Genomic DNA, 24,866 nt, shown 5'->3' with positions numbered 1-24,866 from the left:
CTCTGGTTGACTTTGCCAGAGAACCGGTCAAACCCGGTAAAAACCGGGAAAACCGGTGACCCGTGTTGAACCGGATTGAACCGGTTTTTGAGATTTTTTTTTTTTTTTTTTTTTTTTTTTTTTTTACTTTTTGCAAAATGCTTCTATCAAGATTCGAACTCAAAACCTTTGTAATAGAAGACCAATGTAGTAACCATTGCACCATCACATCTTATTTGCTTTTTTTGATAACTTATTTATATAAAACAAACATCTATATTTCATTTTTCCATTTTTCTTACAAAATCTCATCCTCTCATGACTCTTTCTTTTTAATCTTCAACTCTTTCTTTTCTCCCTCATCTTTTCTTTTGTCACTCCATTTTTAATCAAACCTCATTAGTTTAATTTATTGATGTTTTCTTCTATCTTTTAATTTTGTTTTTGCCCATTAAATTGGAAAAAGTTAAAAAAGAATTATTTTTCTTTAACCCAAATTATTTAATGCCACAACCACTCACTTTTATCTCATTTTTTGTTTCTTATCAAGTTTGCATTTCTATTTTCAATTCTCTTAACTTCTTTCGAACTCCAAACTTTCTTTTTTAAATTACAATCTTTAAATCTCAAAGACGTAAATTAAAATTTAAGTTCACAATATCAAATTCTCATAGACGTGAATTTGTATAATTTCAAAATATTGTGATATTTTTGAGTTGGATTTAAGATTTTTTTTGTAGATATAATTAAAATTGAGATGAAATTTATTTGTTTTAACTTATAATTTAAATAATTTATTTTTGAAAATCCAAATTATTCAAAAATAGTGAACTTTTCATCATATAAAGTTTTAAATTAGTCCATTGCATGTCTTATTTTGTGCATATATATATTTATATAAATTATTTTTAAAAAAATTCATTGAACCGAGGTTGAACCGGTCCGACCGGTTGAACCTCGACCCTTTCACCTCACCGGTTCAATTGACGGTCCGGGTTTTAAAACATTGCTATTTGTCGATGTTGGGTACATGCTAAGGTAGAGATTGACTAAAATTGTCTTTATATCCTATATCGAGAGTTTTACAAAGAGATCTCTCCTCTTGGTGGTTATAAATACAGTAGAGTTAAGTGAATTCAAGTGTGCCAAAACACCAGTCCAAGAAAGAATTTTGGGGAACCTGAAAGAGATTTGGTTAAGAGAGGTTTTTGGGGAACCTAAATAAGAGATTTGGTTAAGCATCAAATCAGGAGAATTAGTTAGTGGGTTATTATGATCTTTGGGTCATCAAGCCTTTTGATATATTTAGGGTTCATTTGGTTTATAGGATGACACGTGATTAGATTAATCATCTTGTATCATCTGATATTGGGTTGCATTTTATATATGGGAGACACATACTATCTAACTGAATTAATCCCTTATTCATGGGATAAAATAATCCCCATGGGGGAATTGGTATTAGTCATCCTAGGATGACAAACACAAAAGATGATAAAATTTCAAACTTATTTATTCTTATAAAAAGTATAAATTTATACTATAATTGTATAACCCTACTCCCACACGATAATGTAATATGAATGGACTAATTTGCCCTTACTAATTAATTTTAAAGTTTTTTTGACTAATTTGTTCCTACTACCAACATAATAATATTTTAAACTAATTTGCCCTTATGAATGATTCAAATTTGTACTAACTATTATATAATCATACTCTCACATAATAATATAATAATAAATGGACTAATTGGCCTCTACTAATTATATTAAAATATTTGACAAATTTGCCCTTATTCATTATTTTATAAAATTTTGACTTACCCCTATTAATTAGTTTAAAATGTTTGACTAATTTGCCATATTAACATCATAATAGAAGCACTATATTGCCCTTGGACTAAATTACCCTTACTAAGCTTATTTTCTAAACCAAATTTTATATAAATACATAATCTTATCCATTGAGTTTTGTTTTTGTGAATAAGGACTTCAATAAGTTCAAACTTGGTCCAAAGAAAAAACTTCTATATTAGCTTGAGTTTAACTCATTTAAAAATCTTAAATGAGTTAGGTTTTAATTTATTTAACCTTAATTTAGCAAAAATTTGACCCATTATTTAATTGGATTTCAAATTTAGGTTCAAAAATTTGGTCAAAATCTATTTTTAAGGGCTCGAATGGGCTAAATTTGAGTGAATGCAAATTTTTATATATCAGAAGCTTTGATTTACTTTATAATTCTAAAGTTTCAAACTATTCTATTTTAATAAAAGCTATTAAATATTAAATATTTATTTACAATATTAAATTATTTTACTAATATTTTATAAACATTAAATTATTTTATTAAAAAGAATTTACAAATTTAGGGGTGCTTTGGTCATTAAATAGTAATCCTACCTCATCGAATCTCCAAGCAAACACAGGATAAAATTATTTTCCAACATATCCTATCCAATTCAAAACCAAGCAAACACTAGATAATTTGGATTATTTATCTGGGGATGACTCAACCCAGGATTAATAATCTGAGGATGAGTCATCCCATTTCATCAAATCCATGAACCAAATGGACCCTTAGGGTTTGCTTGTTGTAGTATTAGGTGCTTTTATGCCTAGGAATCCTTTCTTAAGCTTCTGTACTCTTTGTTTTATACTCTCTTTATTATAGTGATATCATTTTTCCCCTTCGCCCATAAATGTAGGTCAACATGACCAAACCATATAAATTCTAGTGACTCTGTATTTGATATATTCGTTTGTTGCCATTTTTGTTGGGTTACAAGAATCCTATTATCTTCTCATGTCATTATCTTTGGACCAAACCCAACAATACAAATCAACTAGTATTTTGACCATGGTACATGCAGATTTACATTTAATTTAATAATAATAATAATGGAATTATTTATATCAATTACATGAAAAAAGGTTAAAAATTTAAAAGTACTATTTTAGTATCTAATCTATATTGTGTTTATGTACCTTATCTAAAACCTTAAAGTATATTAAAAAATATGAATAAAAATCACAAAAATACCTAAAAGAAATACTAAAAACACACCAAACACAACATTATTACCGCTCTCTTTAATATTCTATCTCTTTGTGCCATTCCCCTTAATATTACCCTACTTTTCGTTACCCTCTTCCTTACTATTACCTTTCCCTTCCACGGTCTCTCTCTTTGTGCCACTTTTTCTTAAGATTCTCATACTTTTCGTTATCCTCTTACTCACACTCTTAATCCAAACTTTCCATATTCCTCCAACTCTTCTCCTTCCCACAAACTCTACTTTCCTTTCACCTTGCCCTACTTCCACCATATTGTGCAATCTCTTACCCAAATTTGCAACCTATTTACCTCCTATTGTACTACTCTTTCCACCCATTTATAGTTGGAAATAATGACGAAATTTTCAAATCATTCTTCAATAAATGAGTTTGGGTACGCAATTTAATTAGGTTCAACTGGGTAACCCAACTAAACCCATTAATTAGTGTTTGTCAAATGGATAGATTGGGACCACTTATTTAGAACTAATTAAATTAGATGTAGATTCAAATTCAATCATTAGTAAGTTAAATTTAAATCACTACCAATTCAATAATTATATTCTACTTTTTACAAAGGCAAATTATTAAAAACTATCACTCTTATCATCTTCTCTCACCCGGTAGCTAGCTATCTACTGTCGTCTATGATTTTCAAACCTTTTACTACGATGCCATCTTTTCTGTCATATCTCCATAATCCCCTTCTTTCTTCTCCCTTCTCTGTTCAATTTTGTAGTAGTTCATCTTTTCTTTTTTTACTTTCATAACACACTTTAACTCCTCACTATTCCCTTTCCCTCACCTATAGTTGGCCTCTAGCTTTCTATCCTTACCATCCAATTTTCTATCCTTTTTCCTTCAGCATTCTCCCAAACCCTAGGATTGCTCCTAACCTCTCTTCCTCACACACAACCTCCTCCATTTCCCTTTCCCCTACTCCCCCATTTTTCTTCTACCCTACCAACCAAAATAAAGTGATATATAAAGTAATATCACATTTTCCCATTAGAGATATATTATGATATAAAAATCTATATTATTCTCCTATATTCTTTTGAGAAATATACATACATACATATATATATGTAGATACTATGTCGTGTGTCTGTTGGGATTTTCTTTTTTAAATAGCAGTAATTGCGATCAGTATTTCCTATCTCTATTGGTCTGAGAGTCCTAATTTATCTATTATTTATTCAAAACATAACTTAACATATTGTCAATGTTACAATATTATAAAGTGAATTTGGCTAGTAAAATATATAAATGAAAATTCAATATGGAAGTATAAAAACACCAATTTTAGTTATTTTTCATATTAATTTTGAATTCAATGATTTTAAATTTTCAAAGAAGAAATATTGTCATTGAATCTATATTCAATCGCCAAATTGAAGAGTTAAAATTTGAAGCAAAAAAAATGCATAATTTGGAACTTGGTTTAACATTTTTACAATATATTTAAATTTACCTCTCATAATATGAAAAGCATATAAAATTGAAAATTGATCACAACAGTTGCAAGTATTGGCATTTAAAAATGCAAACAAAAAGCTGATAATATCTTGTGATAGCTCCAACTATTACAAAATATATATATATAATGACATAGCAATTGCATATTTACATATGAAAAAAACAATAAGAATACATAAAATAATGAATAATACCCAAGACTATATTAGCATTTGGGTTTTGTACTCTAATTCAAATTTAATCAAGGCCGAATTTGGATCAAATATATCTCTTCTTTAAATTGCATTTTTATTTTTTTATTTTTTGGTAGAATTGGTGTTTCTTTTATTATTATTTTTCATCAAAAATAGAGATTTCAAATAAAAATTTTCATGTTGAAATTAAACCTGGCAATTATACCCAAAACCCAACAACCCACCCAACTCACCCACTAATTTGAGAGGTTGGGTTGGGTAAGTTGGGTTTTGGGTCAATTTTGGGTTGGTTAATAAAAACCCACATATATTTTGGGCAGTTTGGGTATTTGTGTTGGGTACCCATTACCCAACTTAAGTTAAAAAAATAAATAAAAAAATTAAAATCAAGAAACAAGAAAAGACCTGGAATCATGTAATGAAGCCAAATGTTGGATCAAACAAAACATCTCCTGGCCAAAGTTTTATTCGACAGACCTATTCAAGTCTTATATATAGTTCGAAATGTGTTTACGAAAAAAAGCAAAATAATATAGGACAAAAAAACTTTGTATCCAATCTCTTTTCGGTGTGTGACTTCAATGTATTGATGCATGAGAAATTGCCAATTAATTGAAGTTCACTAATTAAGGATTCAGTAAATATTAAGTTGATACCTTCAGATCAAAGGATTTGAGCATAATCGAATTTAACTTCTTTAGTGAAAGTTCCGTCCATTTAGGATGCTTAAAACGCAGTACTGCAAATTTCTTTGTCACAAATCTACCATGTAGGTTCTCCAGACTGCAGAAGGGAAATCCAACTAATAAGTTCATTTTGCATTGTAGAATTTTTCTAGGTCATGATGCAATTCGTATATAATTGGGTTAAATCCACACAGTCTATACTGGATTCAGGCAATTGTTAATCAATTAGACATGAATGCTCGGTACATGACAGATTATCCAAATGAATATATACAGGTTATAAGGTCGATCATAACAGGATAACTGGAGCTTTAATATGAAGCTACTGCTAAATTTATTTCTTTTAGTTACGGATTATATATTCTAGGAATGGCTATGGACAACAATTAGTGAATTTTTTTTCATTGTATGTGAAAATGTATTTGAGAGAGTTTATGATCAAAATCTATTAATTAACATATTGGGTCATGGGTTTGAGTTGACCCGATATGACCCAACCCAAAATTAACCCAATCTAAAGTTGGGCGGGTTGGGTGTAACCCATTTAAATGAAAATCCAATATTAACCCGTCCAAAACCCGTCCAACCCGCCCAATTGCCAGGTATAATTGAAATGTTAGTAGTATTTTGTTTTTAATTAGTGATTTCATAATTTAGGATTCACAAATGGTACCATTCTTGATTTTTTAAATCCATGACCAATGAATATTATTTTCTCTTTATTTTCTGTATAATTTGACCTTTTATTTAGGATTACTAAATTGAGGGGTAAAATATTGTTATTTACTTTTTTACTTTTAGTAGGTTTGGTGATGTTTTCTCTTTATTTACCCTCACATTAGTAGAATCCAAATCAAATTCCTATATAAATGAAGCCACTTTTTACTTTTTAAAATTCAAAAGATTTGAAAAGATAAATAATAATTAAAAAAATTCAAAATTCTATTGACACCACCACATGCTATACAGCTACACAAGTGGGCCTACAAACTAATCACAATTCTACATATTTGCTACAAAAGAATTTATTCAATCTTTTGCCAAGGGTGGGCCCTAATTGACATAACTGAAGCAAATGTTATTGTCCATCACAATCTACAAAATGTACTCTCTCTCTCTCTCTCTCTTGTATTTTGGTGGACCAATAGATCTAGTGAGGCCCTTTAATTTTTATACCCAAAAATATGGGAGCATCACTTTACGTGGTCCTTCTTGGCAACGCAGAAAACTAGCTGTCGAGGAAAACTATGTATAAGTGCCAGAAACATGAAGGTGATTTTAATTTGTTTTCCTTAGTTTGTGGGAGATAAATTAAGCGCCCTTGAATTTTGGGGATTTATTTATATTTTGATTTTAAGGAATTTTTTCCGCTTCAAATTTAACCTCTTAAATTTCGAGGTTGCATATGGATTCAAAACTTTTACCATTCAATTTTAAATTAATCTTGAAATAAAGTAAGGGATTGTTTCACAAACCTCCCCTAAGATTTATAACAATTTCAGACAATACCTCCAAGTTTGCAAATTACACATACCTCCCCCCTCATTGTGTAAAGTGACAAAAATAACCTTCATCCAATATTAAATTTAAAGTCTCGAGGAAGAGAACTAATGCATTTTAAGTTAAATTTAATAAATCCACTAAAAAAAGTGAAAAAAAAAGAAGAACAAGAGTAATGAAGTCGTATCTTATCACAGACACCCACAACACCTAAACCCAATCTTATTCCATATGATTGTAATTTGGGACTAAATAAAGACTATTTTAGTTTCCTCTATACATATATTCTTACTGAATTAATATCTTTTTTGTAATTGGTCATGTAGGTATCAACATTTTTTGGAGGGGATAAGATCAAACTTCCTAGAAAACTTTTTTAAAAGTATGTGAATAATGTTCTGCATTTAGCATTGCTAAGCAATTTTGTTTTTGTTGAGCATAATCAACTAAGGGCATTTCAGAATTATCAATGGGGAATTTTTGCTTACATCAGCAAAGTGAGCCCAAAGTATTTTTTTAAGGGAGGTTTTTATAATTTTTAAAATGAAACGGGTATTGTTTGCAATTGTTATAAGTCTTAGGGGAGGTTTCTGAAATTATCCCATAAAGTAATATAGCACTTCAATTAGTTTTAATTTTGTGCTTTTATATATTTTTGTTTATGGCATTTTCATTTGACTTATCAAATTTATTTTTTGACCTTATAACAATGGCAATATGTTTATTTATATTTTTAGCAAGTAGTGGAGATGTTAGGAGTCCAAAATTGATAAGAATAGGAATTATGTCACGAACATTGCTAGTACTTTATGAAATTGCAGACCATATTATATATATATAAAGTTTTTTATGAGTATATAATAGCAAATTGTAAATATTTAATTGTACCATTTGTTTAAAATAAAAAATTAAATTGTATTTTTCTTTGTAACCTTTTATCTCTCCTTTTTGTCTAAAATAAATCAAATTCAATTTGTTGTTGATTGCTAGCTTTTAGAATAATTTTTCTTTTTCTTTTTTTTTGGATACAAATATGATGAATAAGAGGAACTTTTCTAGGTTGATGGGAGAAATAATAGGCAAATATAACAATCCAGAACAATTAAGCACAATTTATGTTGATGGTATACAGTGGACAGGTGCAACTCAATGCCTAATTTGTCCATCAAATCTTACCAAATAAAACTTGTAAAAATCTTGTCCCTATCTGACGTAATACTCAGTGGAAGGCCATGCAACTTATGCATATTTTTAAAGAATAATGTGGCCACTAAGGAAGCAGTATATTTAGGGCTCACTCAGAGCCATGAAAATGTCCATACTTGGTGAACCTATCAATAACAACAAATGTTCCATCATACCCAGTAGATTTTGGAAGTCCCTCCACAATATCCATTGAGATGTGCTGCCATGCTTCTTTTGGAACTAGCATGGGCTGTAACAAACCAAGATATTTACAATTTTTGGATTTGTTCCTTTTGCAGCAATCACATGCTGCACCTATTCCTCAACTTCTTTCTTCATTCCTGGCCAAAAAAAGTGCTCCTTTAACCTCTAATGGAGATTAACTTTTTTCCAAATTGCCAGTGAATGTCCCCAAACAAAGTCCCCAAATTGCCAGCATGTCCACCAAATGGAGATTCCTGAAAGCAAGCAATCAACTTTTTCCTCAACTTTTTAGCAGCACCAATTAGACTCTACCCTTGTATCTCAATACTCCACCCTTGAAGGTATAGTTAGGGCAAAGTTAGGATGTACAGCTAAGGATCTCAAGAGTTTAATGGCTCTACCATCTTTCTTATAGCAGTCTAAAGTCTCAATTATCCATGAGGGCATAACCATAGAGATGTTATGAACACCTCCCACATCGTCCTCATATCCCTTCCTTGATAAGGCATTTGCCACCTACTTTTCCTTTTCCTTTTTGCACTGTATTTCATACTCTAACCCTAGCAGTTTGGTGAGTCATTTTTGCTAGAGATGTATTGAGATTTTCTATTCAAGAAAGTACTTTAGACTCTGATGATCAGTTCTAATGAAAAAATGAGAACCAAGCAGGTAATGCTTCCACTTTGTAACTACTATGATCAATGACAAGAGTTCTTTCTCATATAGGGACAATCTTTGATTTGTAGGTCCAAGATCTTGACTGAGAAAAGCAAGACGTCTCCCTTACTGTATCAAAATAGCACCTAAAGCTTTGTGGCTAGCATCTATTTCCAATACAAGAGGCATTGAGAAATTTGGTGATACCAATACTTGGGTACTACTGATCACCTCCTTTAGTTTTTGAAAAGCCATTTTAGGATCCTGATTCTATGAAAACCTATCCTTCTTTAATAGTTCTATCAAAGGTTTGCCTATCATTCCATAACTTTTCACAAAACTCCTATAATAACTAGTAAGTCCAAGATATCCCCATAATGGGTTAACTGAAGTAGGAACTAGCCATTCAACCATATATTGTACCTTAGTAGGCTCTGCCATATCCTTCACCAATAATAATATGCCCTGGATACTCTACTTGGGACTAGCCAAAAGTGTATTTGAGAGTTTGGCATATAAAGAGTGTTTTCTAAGAGTTTCCAGTACTATTTGGAGATGAATGAGGTGAGAATCAAGGTCAAGGCTATATACTAAGATGTCATCAAAAAATACAAGAACAAGCTGTCTTAGGTAAGGTTCAAAAACAACATTTATAAGACTTTGGGATGCAACTGGGGCATTTGTGAGCCCAAAAGGCATGGTAGTAAACCCATAGAGACCAAGATGTGTTTTCAAGGCTGTTTTGAGTTTGTCATCAGGCTACATTCTTGCTTGGTTTTGATAGCAGAAGGACTGTGATTAGTTTAGATACTTCCACTATTCAGCATTTCACTAACTTGTTTTTCAACCTGATTTATTTGAACATATGGGTATATATATGGAGACAATTTGAAACGTTTAGCATTAGGAACTAATGGAATTTGGTGATCACAATTTCTAGAAGGAGGTAGGTTCTTAGATTCTCCAAACACATCTTTGTAGTCCTTAAGCAAAACATCAAAGGAGTGCTGAAAAATGTCATAGACCTAAGTTTTTGACAGTCTAATGCCACAGGAGTTCTTTCATATCTTGGTGGTTAACTTACCCTTCTCGTAATTGCTTTCTAGAAACTTGAGTATGGTTTCTATGGTGCCACTTTGCAAAAGCAACTTATTCCCTTCCTGATCAAATACCATGATCAAAGTGTCTGAAGTCAAATGTTATAGAACTGTGAGCAGCCATCTAGTCTGCCGCTATAATCATGTCATAGGGTTCCAAGTTCAATACAAATATCTTATGAATGAAACATTTCCCTTGCATCTTCCACTTCATCTCAAGATTGACCTTATTTCACCACAGATATTCACCATTAACTTATTCACCTTGAAAGGTCTCATCTTCTAAACTAATTTTGGACACAATTGAGCCACGGAGATTTTAACAAAACTATGTGTGCTTCCCTCATTCACCAAAATTGACAATTCAACTCCTTTAATTTGATGGTGTTATGCAATATCTTCCCAAACAAGGCATGAATGGCAAATTCCATATCTTTCTTCTACTGAGCCCCTTGATATTCAATATTCTCATCCTCTTCATTACTTTTTGCAACCTCAGAATCGTCATCAATAGTCAAGAGAAGATGAATTTCTTTCTATTTAGATTTATGCCCTAGCCCAAATTTCTCATCGCATTTGAAGCATAAATGGTGGTATTTTCTATCCTAAATCTCTGTTGGAATGATTTTCTTGAAAGTTTGTAGGATAGGTTTCTTGACAGCATTGTTGATACTAGGCTTAGTGTTAGAAGTAGAGCAACTAGCTTGACTGTGGAAACAACTAACAACATACTCTGCTTTTTGAACTATTTTTCCTGAAAATAGCATCAAAGCCATTTTCTTACAGCTTTGCTAACTCAAATGCATTTGACAAGGTCGTAGGCATATGAGTCTTAACCATGGATCTTAATTCCTCAGGCAAACCACTCCAGAAGCAAGAAATATAGTAGGATTCTAACAAATGGGCTCTGATCATTATCTCAGAACTCGACTCTTCAAATTTCTCCCGATAGGCCAACATTGTTGAAGAGAGTTGGAACTTATTGAATTCCTCTATAGATACATATGCCCCAATTTACCAAATCTCCTGTTGAACTCATCAGAAAATTCTACCTAATCAATACTATTATTTCCCATCTTGAAGCCTTAATACCAAATATCTACTTTGTTCTCCAAATAAAATTCTGCAATCTCATCCATCGATCCATGGGAATGTGATGCAATTGGAAGTATTTTTGTGCCTTCTTGGTCCACTCACGAGATTGTTCTCCCTTGAAAACAAGAACTTCTATCTTAGGATTACCAATAGAGAATAAATTCTTGAAGGATCCCTCATACTACTTCTGATTCCTCATACCCAAATCCCTAGATCCTCCTGCCTTAGGCGTTCTCAAGATTTCTCTATCCCTATTCCCATTGGCCACATTGGCAAATTGGGCTGAGATAGCCACCATGAATGTGTCCATCTTGCTGCTCAGCTTAGAGTTCACAGAATCAATCCTATCTTCAAAACTTTTATTGTCTGCTACTATGGTATCCAAGATCCCTTGGATCCTAATTTCCTGTCTATGAATCTAATCCTCCGCTGTTATCATTCTTGTGCCTTTGGCTATGAATTATTACTACTTCAAGCCTCCTAGTCCAAGAATCGGGGACTCTGATACCAAATTGCAATGAACAGAATTGTGAAAAATGAGGAAAAGAAGAAACTTTAGCAAATTATTAAAGTTCTATGTATGAAATTAACAAAAGAGAAATGAAAGACCCAAGAGAGAAAGAGAGAAAAAAAAGGATAGGAGAGAATTCAAAGAAACAAGAAGGGAGAGAAATTTCATTCATCAATATTCATGTCTTCACAATGGAATTATCAGTTACATTTATTCTACTGTCCTGAGATTCTTTCTTGCTCAAGATTACAGTTAACAAAAATATAACCAATTAGACATGCTGAAAATGGACTTCTAACTAACTAACTAACATATAAACACGTTAGCAAGAATGATCAATCATTAGTCTCTCCCAATGATGATCATGATATAGTGAGATTAGATGGTCATGACATTCTTTCTCCGTACCTCCCCATCTAGAAGCACCCAACTCACCATGAGCTCTTCACCCACCTCATCCAAAGCCTCCTTCTCTTTCAAGTCTAGTCTCTTGAAAAATCTGTTGTTTTATTTGATGCTTTAATATGATGAATCAAGTTCAATTTTTCAAATTGATGCAATAGCTTTGAAAATGTTGTTTCTAACATGAATTGTTTTTTTTTTTTTGACAAACAATTCAAAAATTCATGGATTTCATCATAATAGCTTTTGATGAAATTTTTTTATGTGAAGTGGTGGCAATGAGCGAAGAAGTTGCAAGGTAGGTAGAGGGAGGTGTTAGGGAATATGGAAACTTAGGAGGGGAATTATATTAATGTTTTTTTTCTATTTCCATGTCACTGGACAAACATGTGACTTGTCTCATAGAAATAATCCAATGATTGGGAAGTGCCCGTAACTTGATTTCAAGTTACGGACAATCCTAATGCTATTTTTCTTAAGGACATAATAGTACAACCCAGTCTGACCACCTACAGAACATAATAGTACAACCAGTTTTCTTCCACTCTTTTTTGTATGTATTGAGTAAACTTAATGTCTCTTGCATCTCTTTTTTCAAAAAAGTCACTCTCATTTCATGGTATGAAGATGGTTTAAGCCCTTTCCCATATTCTCCCAATTTCTTGATCGTTAAAGGAAATAATGAGTTATTTACGGCATTAAACGGAATGCAACTTGTATAGAACCACCTAGCAATAATTTAACAATCTTCATCTCTATCTTATTTCTTCCATTTCTCATTTATGGTTGTTTGTCTTACAATTGATCCCCCAGTTTTTCTCACAACAAAGTTGTCCATAGAATATTATTTTAGCCCACTGCTTAACTTCTTCTTTTTCTTCTTCTAAATCATACATAGTACTAACCCTTTGTTTTTTTTTTCTTTGATTCCTCAGAGCTTGCACTCAGTAAGTCAAACGTTTGTATTCTAGCATCTTCAGGAACTCTGGAACATGGTTCAACATTTACATGCGTACAAGCTAAATGATGTTTAGGCCTATAGACACCACCTACTTGAGTAATCCCATAATATTTACATTGACCTTGTTTCTTATTAGCATCAATTTCAGTTTCATGATCCCACCCGGGATCCAATCAAGCACCTGGTGCATTTTTTCTACTTTGTTTCTTTGTAGTGAAGTGAACGAAGACATTTAAGTATTGCCAAATATGTTAAAATATTTATGAGGAGCCAGCCATGATATTTTGTCAAACATGTTACATGTATCAGATTAAGAAAGAAAGTCACATTAATGATAAATGTACAAGTGGACATATTTTTAAAGAAGCAATTGAAACAATGACAATGATTCTTTCATGATTAACTATTATATGTATTCTACTGATTTGGCTGTCCGCACTTTTATTTTTCTCCATTCATGTACCTTGCATGATTTTCTAACCACAAAAAAAAAAAGGAAAAGCAACAAAAATCCCAAAATGAAAAGAAAAGATCCTGGTATCTTGCCTAATAAAAAACAAGAATACAACCCATAAGTATTGTGACTAAGAATAACTAACCATTTACTTAAAGATAGACATTGAAGGATTCATTTTTTTCCTGTAATTAATAAATTTTCTTGAAGTAGTTTCAATACAATTTTGTTTATCTTCCAATTTTATAAGTTGTACACACGTTTGGTTGGCATAATGACTAGTGATCATAGTTACTATGAGACCTAAACAAGTATCACACCACTGTAAAGTGTCTGCAACATAGCTTAGCATAAGTTGCTTTTGCTTGTTTTGATTTACATTAGTATGGCCAAGTAGTTTTCATAATCAAATACCCATTATTTCTTTCATTGGAACCTGAATTATCTATCAAACCTTATCCAGAATGAGTGAAAACCTAAAGAGCAAATGTGGGAGAACCTAAAGTTGTAACCACTCCTGCAATAAGAATGAAACCTTATTTACTGCCAAGACAACTAACTAGAAATAGCATATTAGATTTCTGGAAAAGATACTACATCATAAAATGTAGTCAATGGGCCTTGAAATCCTACATCACAACTCAATCTTTGTCTTTTAATACTTGTATCAAGAATATTAATATTTACCAAAAATCAAGCTAGACATAATTGCTTTAGCAAGTTTGATACGAACGTCACCAACTTGTCACGAAACCTGCAAAAGACAATTGCACAGGATCTAGAGGGACGGAATACGTTTGGACGACGATGGAACATTGACTCGTTAATCACGTGGCTAACAAACCTTGGTATAGGGTAGAAGACGCCACAATCTAGTGTGATTCTAGATTGATAAGTCAACTTGAAGATCCTAGGGAATTAATCTAAGAAATTCAAGTGAAGCTCACAAGAGGCCAATGAGAGAACTCTCAATTTTATATTAAACGAAATCTGTCTAAACAATGCAATCAATAGCCCTATTTATACTAGTACTACTAGATGCATGAAATCCAAAGAGGATTAGGTCTTCAAGTGAAACCCATATCCCTAGCTAAGGTCGGCCCGAACTAGCGAGGTCACTTCGGACTTCTCCAAGCTCACAAATGGGCCCTTTATTCGGTCCTACGCTCAACATGAACTTATTGATCTAGTCCAAAACTACTAATAAAATATTTAAACTCTAAATAACTAAGTGATTAATCATGACACTCCAATGAGGGCCGTGGCCTTCAAACAAGGTTCCTTTTATCGAGCAAGGCCTCTATCAAGGTGATTTGCCTTTCATCTTCATATGCAAGGCCTTCTATGGACCTAGGTCTCCCAACTTGCGCTTGGACAACTTGAACTAGAAGTTGGAGCGCTTCCTTCATTTTCTTGGCACGTGCTCGTGTGACCAGACCGAGGGGAACCTTCACTTGTTCCACTTGCATGGTTTGAGTTACACTCTCCTTCGCATCATTCCCCTCCTTTTGAAAAGGATTTGTTCTCAAATCTGATTCATCATCTGCGAGAAAGGGACTAAGGTCAGTGACATTAAATGTGGCACTTATGGATCTATACTCACTTGGGAGGTCCAGTTTGTAAGCATTGTCATTCACGCGCTCAAGGATTTGGAATGGTCTGTCGCCCCTTGGGAGCAACTTGCTACGCCTTTGAACCGAGAACCGTTCTTTACGAAGGTGCAACCAAACCCAATCACTAGGTTCAAAGATCATTTGGCGTCTTCCCTTGTTTGCTTGCTTCGCGTATTGACTCGTACATTGCTCAAAGTTGAGTTGCACCTTCTCATGTAGTACCTTTACAAAATCTACCTTTTTCTATCCATCTAGATTTACACGCTCAAACAAAGGTAAATGTGATAAATCCAAAGGAGTTAACGGGTTAAAACCATACACAACTTCAAAAGGTGAGAATTGTGTAGCATTATGTATAATTTGGTTATAGGCAAACTCAACATGAGGAAGACATTCCTCCCAAGACTTAATGTTCTTTTTAATGATGGCATGCAACAAGGTAGATAAAGTTCTATTAACAACTTCTGTTCGGCTATCAGTTTGTGGGTGACTAGAAGTAGAGAATAACAGTTTAGTACCCAACTTTCCCCACAATATTTTTCAGAAATAGTTAAGGAATTTAACATCCCTGTCAGATACAATAGTTCAAGGGATGCCATGTAACCTAACTATTTCACAGAAGAACAAATCAGTAATATAAGATGCATCACCCGTTTTGTGACAAGTAATGAAATGAGCCATTTTAGAAAACCTGTCAACTACAACGAATATGCTATCATGTCCTTTCCTAGACCTAGGCAAACCAAGTATAAAATTCATAGAAATATCGATCCAAGGTGTAGTAGGAATAGGTAGAGGGGTATACAAACCGAATGGTTGAGTCTTAGACTTAGCTTTGTGGCACACAATGTAACCTAACTATTTCACAGAAGAACAAATCAGCAATATAAGATGCATCACTCGTTTTGTAACAAGCAATGAAATGAGCCATTTTAGAAAACCTGTCAACTACAACGAATATGTTATCATGTCCTTTTCTAGACCTAGGCAACTAAGTATAAAATTCATAGAAATATCGACACAAAGTGTAGTAGGAATAGGTAGAGGGGTATACAAACTGAATGGTTGAGTCTTAGACTTAGCTTTGTGGCATACAATGCATCTACCAACCACACGTTCCACATCTCTTCTCATTTTTGGCCAATAGAAATGTTCCTGCAAAATAGCCAAAGTCTTTGCAACACCAAAGTGCCCCATTAAACCTCCTAAATGTGCTACATTGACTAACAATAATCGAATGGAAGACTGAGGGATGCATAGTTTATCAACTCAAAATAAGTAACCATCATGTATAAAGAAGTGATCCAACTTAGATTTTAAGCACTGTGCATATCATTCACTAAAATCCGGATCTCTTGCATATGACTCCTTGATGGTTTCAAAACCAAATAGCTTAGTATCAAGTAAGGTAAGTAAAGAGTACCTGCGTGATAAGGCATCAGCTACTACATTGGTTTTACCTGTCTTATACTTGATCACATATGGAAAAGTCTCAACAAAAGCAATCCATCGCGCATGCCTCTTATTCAACTTTTGTTGTGACTTTAAATACTGACTCGTGATCAGTATGAATGACGAACTCCCTTACTCTCAAATAATGTTGCCATGTTTCGAGAGCCCTAATTAGGGAGTATAATTCCTTATCATAGGTGGAGTAGTTCAAGACTGCTCCATTCAGCTTCTCGCTAAAGTAGGCAATCGGTCTACTCTCTTGCATTAACACAGATCCAATGCCAACACCTGAAGCATCACATTCGATTTCAAACATCTTGTCAAAGCTTGGTAAAGAAAATACAGGTGTGTGCGTGAGTTTGTGTTTAAGCAATTGAAACGTCTTATCTTGGTCAGCTCCCCAATGGAATATGTCATTCTTCTTGATTACGGCAGTCAATGGGGCGGCAATTGTGTTAAAATCTCGCACAAACCTCTGGTAGAAGCTAGCTAATCCATGGAAGCTCCTTACTTCACTCACAGTTTTTGGTGTAGGTCATTCTTGGATGGTTTTCACCTTGCTTTCATCTACCTGTATTCCTTGTGCACTAATAACAAATTTTAGAAAAACGAATTGATTAGTGCAAAAAGAACACTTTTTCAGGTTAGCATACAAGCTTGCTTGGCACAAAGCATTTAAAATAGCACATAAATGCTCCATATGCTCATCAAGATTTCGACTATAGACCAAGATGTCATCAAAATAGACTACCACAAATTGACCAAGAAAAGGGCGAAAAACATGATTTTTTAGCCTCATGAATGTACTAGGAGCATTAGATAAACCAAAGAGCATGACTAGCCATTCATACAACTCATAAGTTGTCTTAAAGGCCGTTTTCCATTCATCACCTTCTTTCATTCAAAGTTGGTGGTATCCACTTTTAAGTCAATTTTCATGAAATTTACAACTCCACGTAGTTCATCTAGCATGTCATCTAACCTAGGTATAGGATGATAATACTTTATCGTTATAAAGTTGATGGCTCTGCAATCAATACACATGCGTGAGTTTCCATCCTTTTTTGGCACCAAGATAACGGGGACAGCACAAGAACTTAAGTTTTCACGTGCCCAACCTTTATTAAGCAGTTCGTCCACTTGTCTCTGAAGTTCCTTAGTTTCTTCGGAACTCATGCGATAGGCAGTTTTGTTGGGTAATGGTGCGCCTGGAATGAGGTCTATTTGATGCTCAATGCCACGGATGGGAGGTAATCCGTCCGGGATCTTCTCAAGGAACACATCCTCAAATTCCTGCAACAATGATATAACATGAGGGTGTAAAGAGTTAGTAGAGTCATTAGAAGCGAGAATAATCTCTTTACATACTAACATAAGCAAGGGTTAGTGAGAAAGTAAAGCTCTCTTCACATTACTGGCTTTTGCGAACAAGCTTTGCTTCCTCTCCTTTTTCTTCTCAAGGGCCGAATCACTTAATGCCATTTTCCCCTCACTCTTCTCGACTCCTTTCACTTTCCTTTGCTCCTCGCTTTCTTGTTGTAACCGGACTTGGTCCTCATGCACTTGTTTAGGAGTGAAAGGAACAAGTGTAACTTTCCTATTGTCGTGCATGAAAGTATACTTATTGGTGAAATCATCATGACTAGTTCTTTTGTCATATTGCCATGATCTCCTCAATAGCACATAAGTAGCTTGCATCGGCACTACATCACAGAGACTTCATCCTCATATCGACCAATACGGAATGGAATCACGACTTGCTTCGTGACTCACATATCTCCACTGACGTTCAACCATTGGATCGTATATGGATATGGATGCTTGATTATAGGAAGCGAGACCTTCTCCACTAGCGTCGCATTTGCCACATTTGTACAACTTTTGGGGCCAATTATAAGACTACACATCTTGCCTTTTATGTGACAACATGTGTAGAAAACGTTTTCCCTTTGTTGGCCATCTTATTTCTTGATTTGAGTAGTTAGCACTTTTTGAACCACTAAGCCGAGCTGCTCATTTGTTGGTAGTTCCTCACTAGAATCGGCACTCCCTCTCCCAAAGAGGGTACTCCTTCATAGCTATCTTCTTCATCCGTAACCACCTCTCCATTGTCAAGTAAGAGCATGGTTCGTCGGTTTGGACATTGAGATACGATGTGACCAAATCCTTGGCATTTAAAGCACTTGATCTCACGGCTACGGGCCTTAGGGGCATCATTCACCGCCTTGGTGTCCTTCTTGAAGCCGTCGACTTTAGCTTCATTTCGTGTGGCTCCACCTGAAACTCCCATAATTGGTTTCTCCTCTTTTTAGGCAGATATGTTCTCCAATTTGAGCTAACTGGTACACTAGTGAGTCGGGTAGTACCCCTCCTCTTGAGGCGGTGTTCCATCTTTGAAACTTTGTCCACCTTCTCTGTGATCTCCACGTAGTGGTGCAACTCTTCCAGCTCAACAATCTCTGGTCTTAATCCATTTAGGAACTTAGCCATTGTCGCTTCTCTGTCTTCCACTACATCCGCAGGTAGCATGGCTATTTCCATCTCCTTGAAATAGTCATCTACATTTCGAGAACCTTGACTCAAGTTTTGTAACTTTTGATAAAGGTCTCGGTGGCAGTGACTTGGGATGAACCGTTTCCTCATCAACCTGCGAAGTTCATGCCATGTGGTCACAGGTGGTTCTTCACATCTCCTTTGGCTAAGTCGCACTTGATCCCACCAGATGATGGCACAATCCGTGAATTCGAGAGTAGCAAGTTTCACCTTTTGATCATCCCTACAGTCTTGACATTCGAAGACAATCTCAATGCGCTTTTCCCACTCCAAGTAGGCATTCGGATCGGATTTCCCTTGGAATGCAGGGTTTTTTATTTTGATCCCTTTGAGTGCATTATCGTTCCTCCTTTGGTCTCGTTGAGCATATCTAGGCCGTCGATCGTCCTCATCTCCTTCATGCGTAGGGCCGGATTCGTCCCTATTGCTTCCCCCATGAACCGAGTTACTTCTTTGTTGATGGTTTTCAAGTTGGTCTATTCGCTCATGTATGGATTCAAGGGAGATGTCCAGCCTCCGTTGGAACTCACTCATCATGGCCTCCATGTTAAGTTTATTGTCAAAGGGGTGTGAATCCATGCTAAGGTAACCTACAAAAGGAGTTAGCAAAGAAAAAGAGTATATTTTCTCCCACGCTCCCTCACGTGTTTACACTCAACACTCGTGTATCACTCAAAAATTACTCACTCTAATGGTCTCACAAATAACTCTTATTGGCCTTTGTTTGCTTCTCTTGAAGAAATCAGAAAATTTCCTCCAAGAAGCTTCAACGTCAATGATCAATCTCGAACCAAACAAGAATGAAGTAAGGATAAAATTGGAACAAATTTAGGTTTATGACACACTTGAGATGCTATTTTATGACTCAAATAATGTAGGAAAACAACCCTAAGATGAATGACACTACACACGACTCAAAACTCAAAAGCTGAAATTTGGAATCCTAGAAAGACTCCTACCCGAAAACTGAAATTTTGAGCTGCTATTTTTACGGAGTTTTGGAGGGAAAAATGTGCTTTTAGGGTGTTCAAATAATGTCAAAATCAGTCCTTGAATTTCAGCCAAATCGGTCTGCAACAACTAACCCAATCGATTTTGGAAACTCAAGAATCCTAAAGCGATTTGGATAAGGTCTTTGTGTGGTTTTAGGAAACTGATTTGGGGTGTTTTTGGGGCTGTCCAGGTCGGTTGGGGTCTTGGAACCAATCAAGAATTGGAAACTCAAGATATGGAAGCCAATTTGGAAACCAACCAAGAATTGGAAACTCAAAATTTGGAAACCAATCAAGATTTGGAAACCTGATTCCCATGAGCCGAATGCCTCTCTTTCTTTTCTTTCTTTCTTTGTTTCTTTTTTTTTTGGCTTTTTCATTTCTTTCTTTGCTTTTGTTCAAGATCTCGGCTCTTCAAGGAACACAATTTCAGGTTATACCAACAAGATCAAGAAACGGATGCAAGGTAATTCAAACTTTCAAGAAACCCTAGTTCTTGATTTATGGTTTCAAGAACTTTCAAAACAAGTCTTGGAGGTCCAAGAACTTCAAGAATCGTGTTCAAGAAACTCAAGAACTTCCCCAAATTATGTTGTGGTATCCAAGGTTTGCAAGAACAACAACCAAACTCACGAAAAATAGGCAAAACAGAATTTCAGCAATACTTAAACGAAATTCCAGCAATTTTGACACTAGAACAATATAAGGCATGTGACTCTTTTTATTTTATTTTTTTACTCTAATGATTCAAACACAAAGCCAACAGACCCACGGATGAAACTTGGGTAGAAACAACACACGAACATACTGAAACAAATATGTAAATTGCGGACAGCACACTAACAATAAGCAAAAAAAATTCGAACTTCACAAGAAACCCTTCCTACGATTTGCCACAAAACCCTAATGACCTAGCAATGAAATTGATGGATAAAAACTGACTCAAAACAATAAAAATAAAGGATATAACGTGATACCTCTAACTAACTCTGATTATCAACTGATACGAACATCGCCAACTTGTGACATAACCCGCAAGAGACAAGCGCACAGGATCTAAAGAGACGGAACACTTTGGACGAAGATGGAACCTTGATCCGTTAATCACGTGGCTAATGAACCTTGGCATAGGGTAGAAGATGCCACAATCTAGTGTTAATCTAGATTGATAAGTCAACGTGAAGATTCTAGGGAATTAATCTAAGAAATTCAAGTGAAGCTCACAAGAAACCAATGAGAGAACTCTTAATTTTGTATAAATCTGTCTAAACAATGCAATCAATAGCCCTATTTATACTACTACTACTAGATGCATGAAATCCAAAGGGGATTAGGTCTTCAAGTGAAGCCTGTATCTCTAGCTATGGTCGGCTCGAACTAGTGAGGTCACTTCGGACTTCTCCAAGCTCACAAATGGGCCCTTTATTCGGTCCTGCGCTCAACATGAGCTTATTGATCTAGTCCAATACTACTAATAAAATACTTAAACTCTAAATAACTAAGTGATTAACCATGACACTCCAATGAGGGTCGTGGCCTTCAAACAAGGTTCCCTTCATCGAGCAAGGCATCTATCAAGGTGATTTGCCTTTCATCTTCATATGCAAGGCCTTCTATGGACCTAGGCCTCCCAACTTGTGCTTGGATAGCTTGAACTAGAAGTTGGAGCGCTTCCTTCATTTTCTTGGCACGTGCTCGTATGACTGGACCGAGGGGAACCTTCACTTGTTCCACTTGCATGGTTTGAGCTATACTCTCCTTCGTATCAAAGTTGATGCTTTAATACCACAGCATGTATGCCAATTATCTTCATTAGGTCAATGCCATAATATCACTCAAACTAACCTTTCAAAGGTATTTTTAAGAAATATCTGACTAATTGTTGTTGAAAGAAAAAGAGAGTGGCTGATCCAATTTGCAATGTAGAGGCAAACTGTTGCAACATAAGCTATTCTACGTCCTTTGTTGAAACTATGCTCAACTATAATTGATGAGGAGGTCGAGAGAGCTATCCAAGTGGAGCAAGTGAAGGTACCATTGGGGCCTATGACACGAGTTCGCGCGAAGAGATTGAATGAGACACTACAAATATTGGTTCGTGCGGCCCGAGAGTCAAGTGGAGAGCCAAAGGCCATCGAGGGCCTCAACGAAGCTAGGCTCGTTGTCCTAGTCTCGGCCATCACTGAAGATTTGAAATCCATGATTCGGCTAAGGGGGTCCATGGCCCATTATTAGTTTAGTAGGGTGTAATAAAGAGGTCTAGGCCATGTGGGCCGTACGTCCAATAGCTCTTTTAGTTAGTTAAAGAGTTAGTCCCTGCGCTGAGCTGGCCGAATTTTCTTTCATGTTTTCCAAGCTTTGTTAGGTCTTAGTCACGGCAACAAATAGCCTTAAGTCATTGTTTTACATTCAGTTTTTGATGATTAATAAAATTACATTGAGAGTTCTCTCAAAGCTTCATTGAAGCACCTTGAATATCTTAGGTATTCAATTGACTTGTCAATCTAGGACCGCGCTAAATTGTGGCGTCTTCTACAACTACTGAAGTTCGTTGACCACGTGATCAACGGGTTTAGGTGATCCGCTGCATTCGTTGTCTTCAACGTGAGTCTTTACCTTCTAGATCCAAGCCTTTCTGTACGGGTTGCATCACAAGGTTGATGCCATTCGTATCAATAATCTACAGGATCTCAGGCATAATAACCACAAAAAAAGAAGCGGAGCCCCAATGAAGTCGATAGCTATATATTTCAATGTTACAAAATAACCACAAAAAATGCAATAGAACCCCAAAATGAAAAGAAAAGGTCTTGTGATATGAACCTCATCCTATTTCTAATGAAACTTGAATCATAACAAGCCTGCAGGATCTAGATTTTTGGTATCAAGTTTGCGATGGAAGAATTTATACGAACTTGGACTGCAATAGAACGTTTAGATGGTAGAAGACATCACAACCAAGTGCGTTCCTTCATTGATAAAGTCAAAACGAACACCTAGATCCCTTTAAAGTGCTCAAGAAAAGCTCACGAGGAAGTTTGGAGAACTAACTCTCAATTTCTGAAAAAAAAAACGTCTTCCTTCCTTTATTGAATAAGACTTCAGCCTTTTATAAGCCTTACAAAACAAAACCTAAAACAACTAGGAAAGCAAGAAGTTAACTCACGGCCTTAACTAAAGTTAATGCTGGCCGAACCTAAATTTCGAGGGAAACGAACAATATTACTGCTATATAATAAACCAGCCAATCAATCAATGCTCAACATGAGCTTAATTGGAAAAATAACACTACTAGACTAATTCCAAATAAACAACTCAACCAACTAAAGTGCCTAGGAACTCGAGATTGCAACTTAGCGTATGACTTTTTTATCATTTCCCTCCTCTTGAACAAGATTTGTCCCAAATCGACGCTTTGGAGTGATTTCAGCAGTCTCGACAACACTTTCATGCAAACATACCATGTTGCATGTCGCTTGCACAATTGCAAGAGACAGTTGAGCATGAATGAAACATGAAACCAATGTCATTGTGCACATAAAGTGGTGTGGATCAACGAATAACTCCTAAAGAATCTTAATCAGCATTAAAATAGAAGGCTTCAAATGGTCTATGCAGCAAAACATGAAGTATTCTGCAGCAATGACTTCATGTACTTGTGCGAGGGTTGAAGTAACAGAATGGAGCAATGAATACCCCGTTGATGTAAGCAGGATCAAACATATAAAGTCGTGATTCTCAGTTGGGAAGAAGTCCTCAAGATCAGCTGCAATCAGCACAAAATGAAGCAACAAATCCGGTGATATCCCTCTAGGCACATCTGGAAATTGTTGGACAGCTTTGCTTCTCACAAGCAAGAGATCAAAATCAGATAGTAAAAAACCCCAAAATTGATGAATAAATGGTGGAACATTATTAACAAAGTAGAAAGGACATACAGGACAAGTATCAAGTGTAGTTACTCTTGTCAAAAGGTGATTAGTTCTCTTGACAAGGAAACCAGCCCTATACTCAAAGTGAAGCACTAGTCAATGACAAAAGGCAATAACACTTAAGGCACACACTTTTTGGAAGCTCTAAAATTTCCCAATAGGTGCAGGAATGGAAAAATTCAAGATCATATTGATAGTACCTTGTTTAACTTGCATGAAAGAGAAACATTAAACAAAGCAAAGGTTAAATGGTTAGAAAACAAATCCTCCATCGCAACTCCCACTTGAAATTTGACAAGGAAGTTTTTCTTCTTCTCATATTGTCCCTCCCCAACTGACTCAACAATGGATTTCTCACACCCATATCCCGTGGATGCACTGTTCTTTTTCCTCTCTCGAGCTAACTCGCTCTCTTATTTCAACTATTGTTGATCATCATGAATTGGACTAGGGACTAATGGAGCAAGAATGAACTTTTTGTCGTCATGGATAAAAGAATACTTATTTGCAGTGCCATCAAAAGATACCCTCTTGTCAAACTGCATGGTTTCCCTAAGACAATATGAGTGGTTTGCATTGGAACAACGTCACATAAGATCTCATCTTCATACTATCCAATGCGATTAGGAACACGTGCTGGACGATATACACGCATATCCCTATCAGCTGTCAACCATTATAGTTGATATGGTCGTGGATGTTGAATAGTTGGAAGAGCCAAATTCTCCACCATAAGCAAACTCATGACATTTGTGCAGCATCCCTCATTGACGATCACACTACAAACTTTATCTTTGACATAGTACTATGTATAGAATATATTTTCTCTTTGCACATCCTCATCATCCTTAATACGAACGG

Source organism: Coffea eugenioides, chromosome 3, assembly GCF_003713205.1.
Source record: "Coffea eugenioides isolate CCC68of chromosome 3, Ceug_1.0, whole genome shotgun sequence".
Lineage (NCBI taxonomy): Eukaryota > Viridiplantae > Streptophyta > Magnoliopsida > Gentianales > Rubiaceae > Coffea > Coffea eugenioides.
This window is presented reverse-complemented; position numbering follows the sequence as displayed.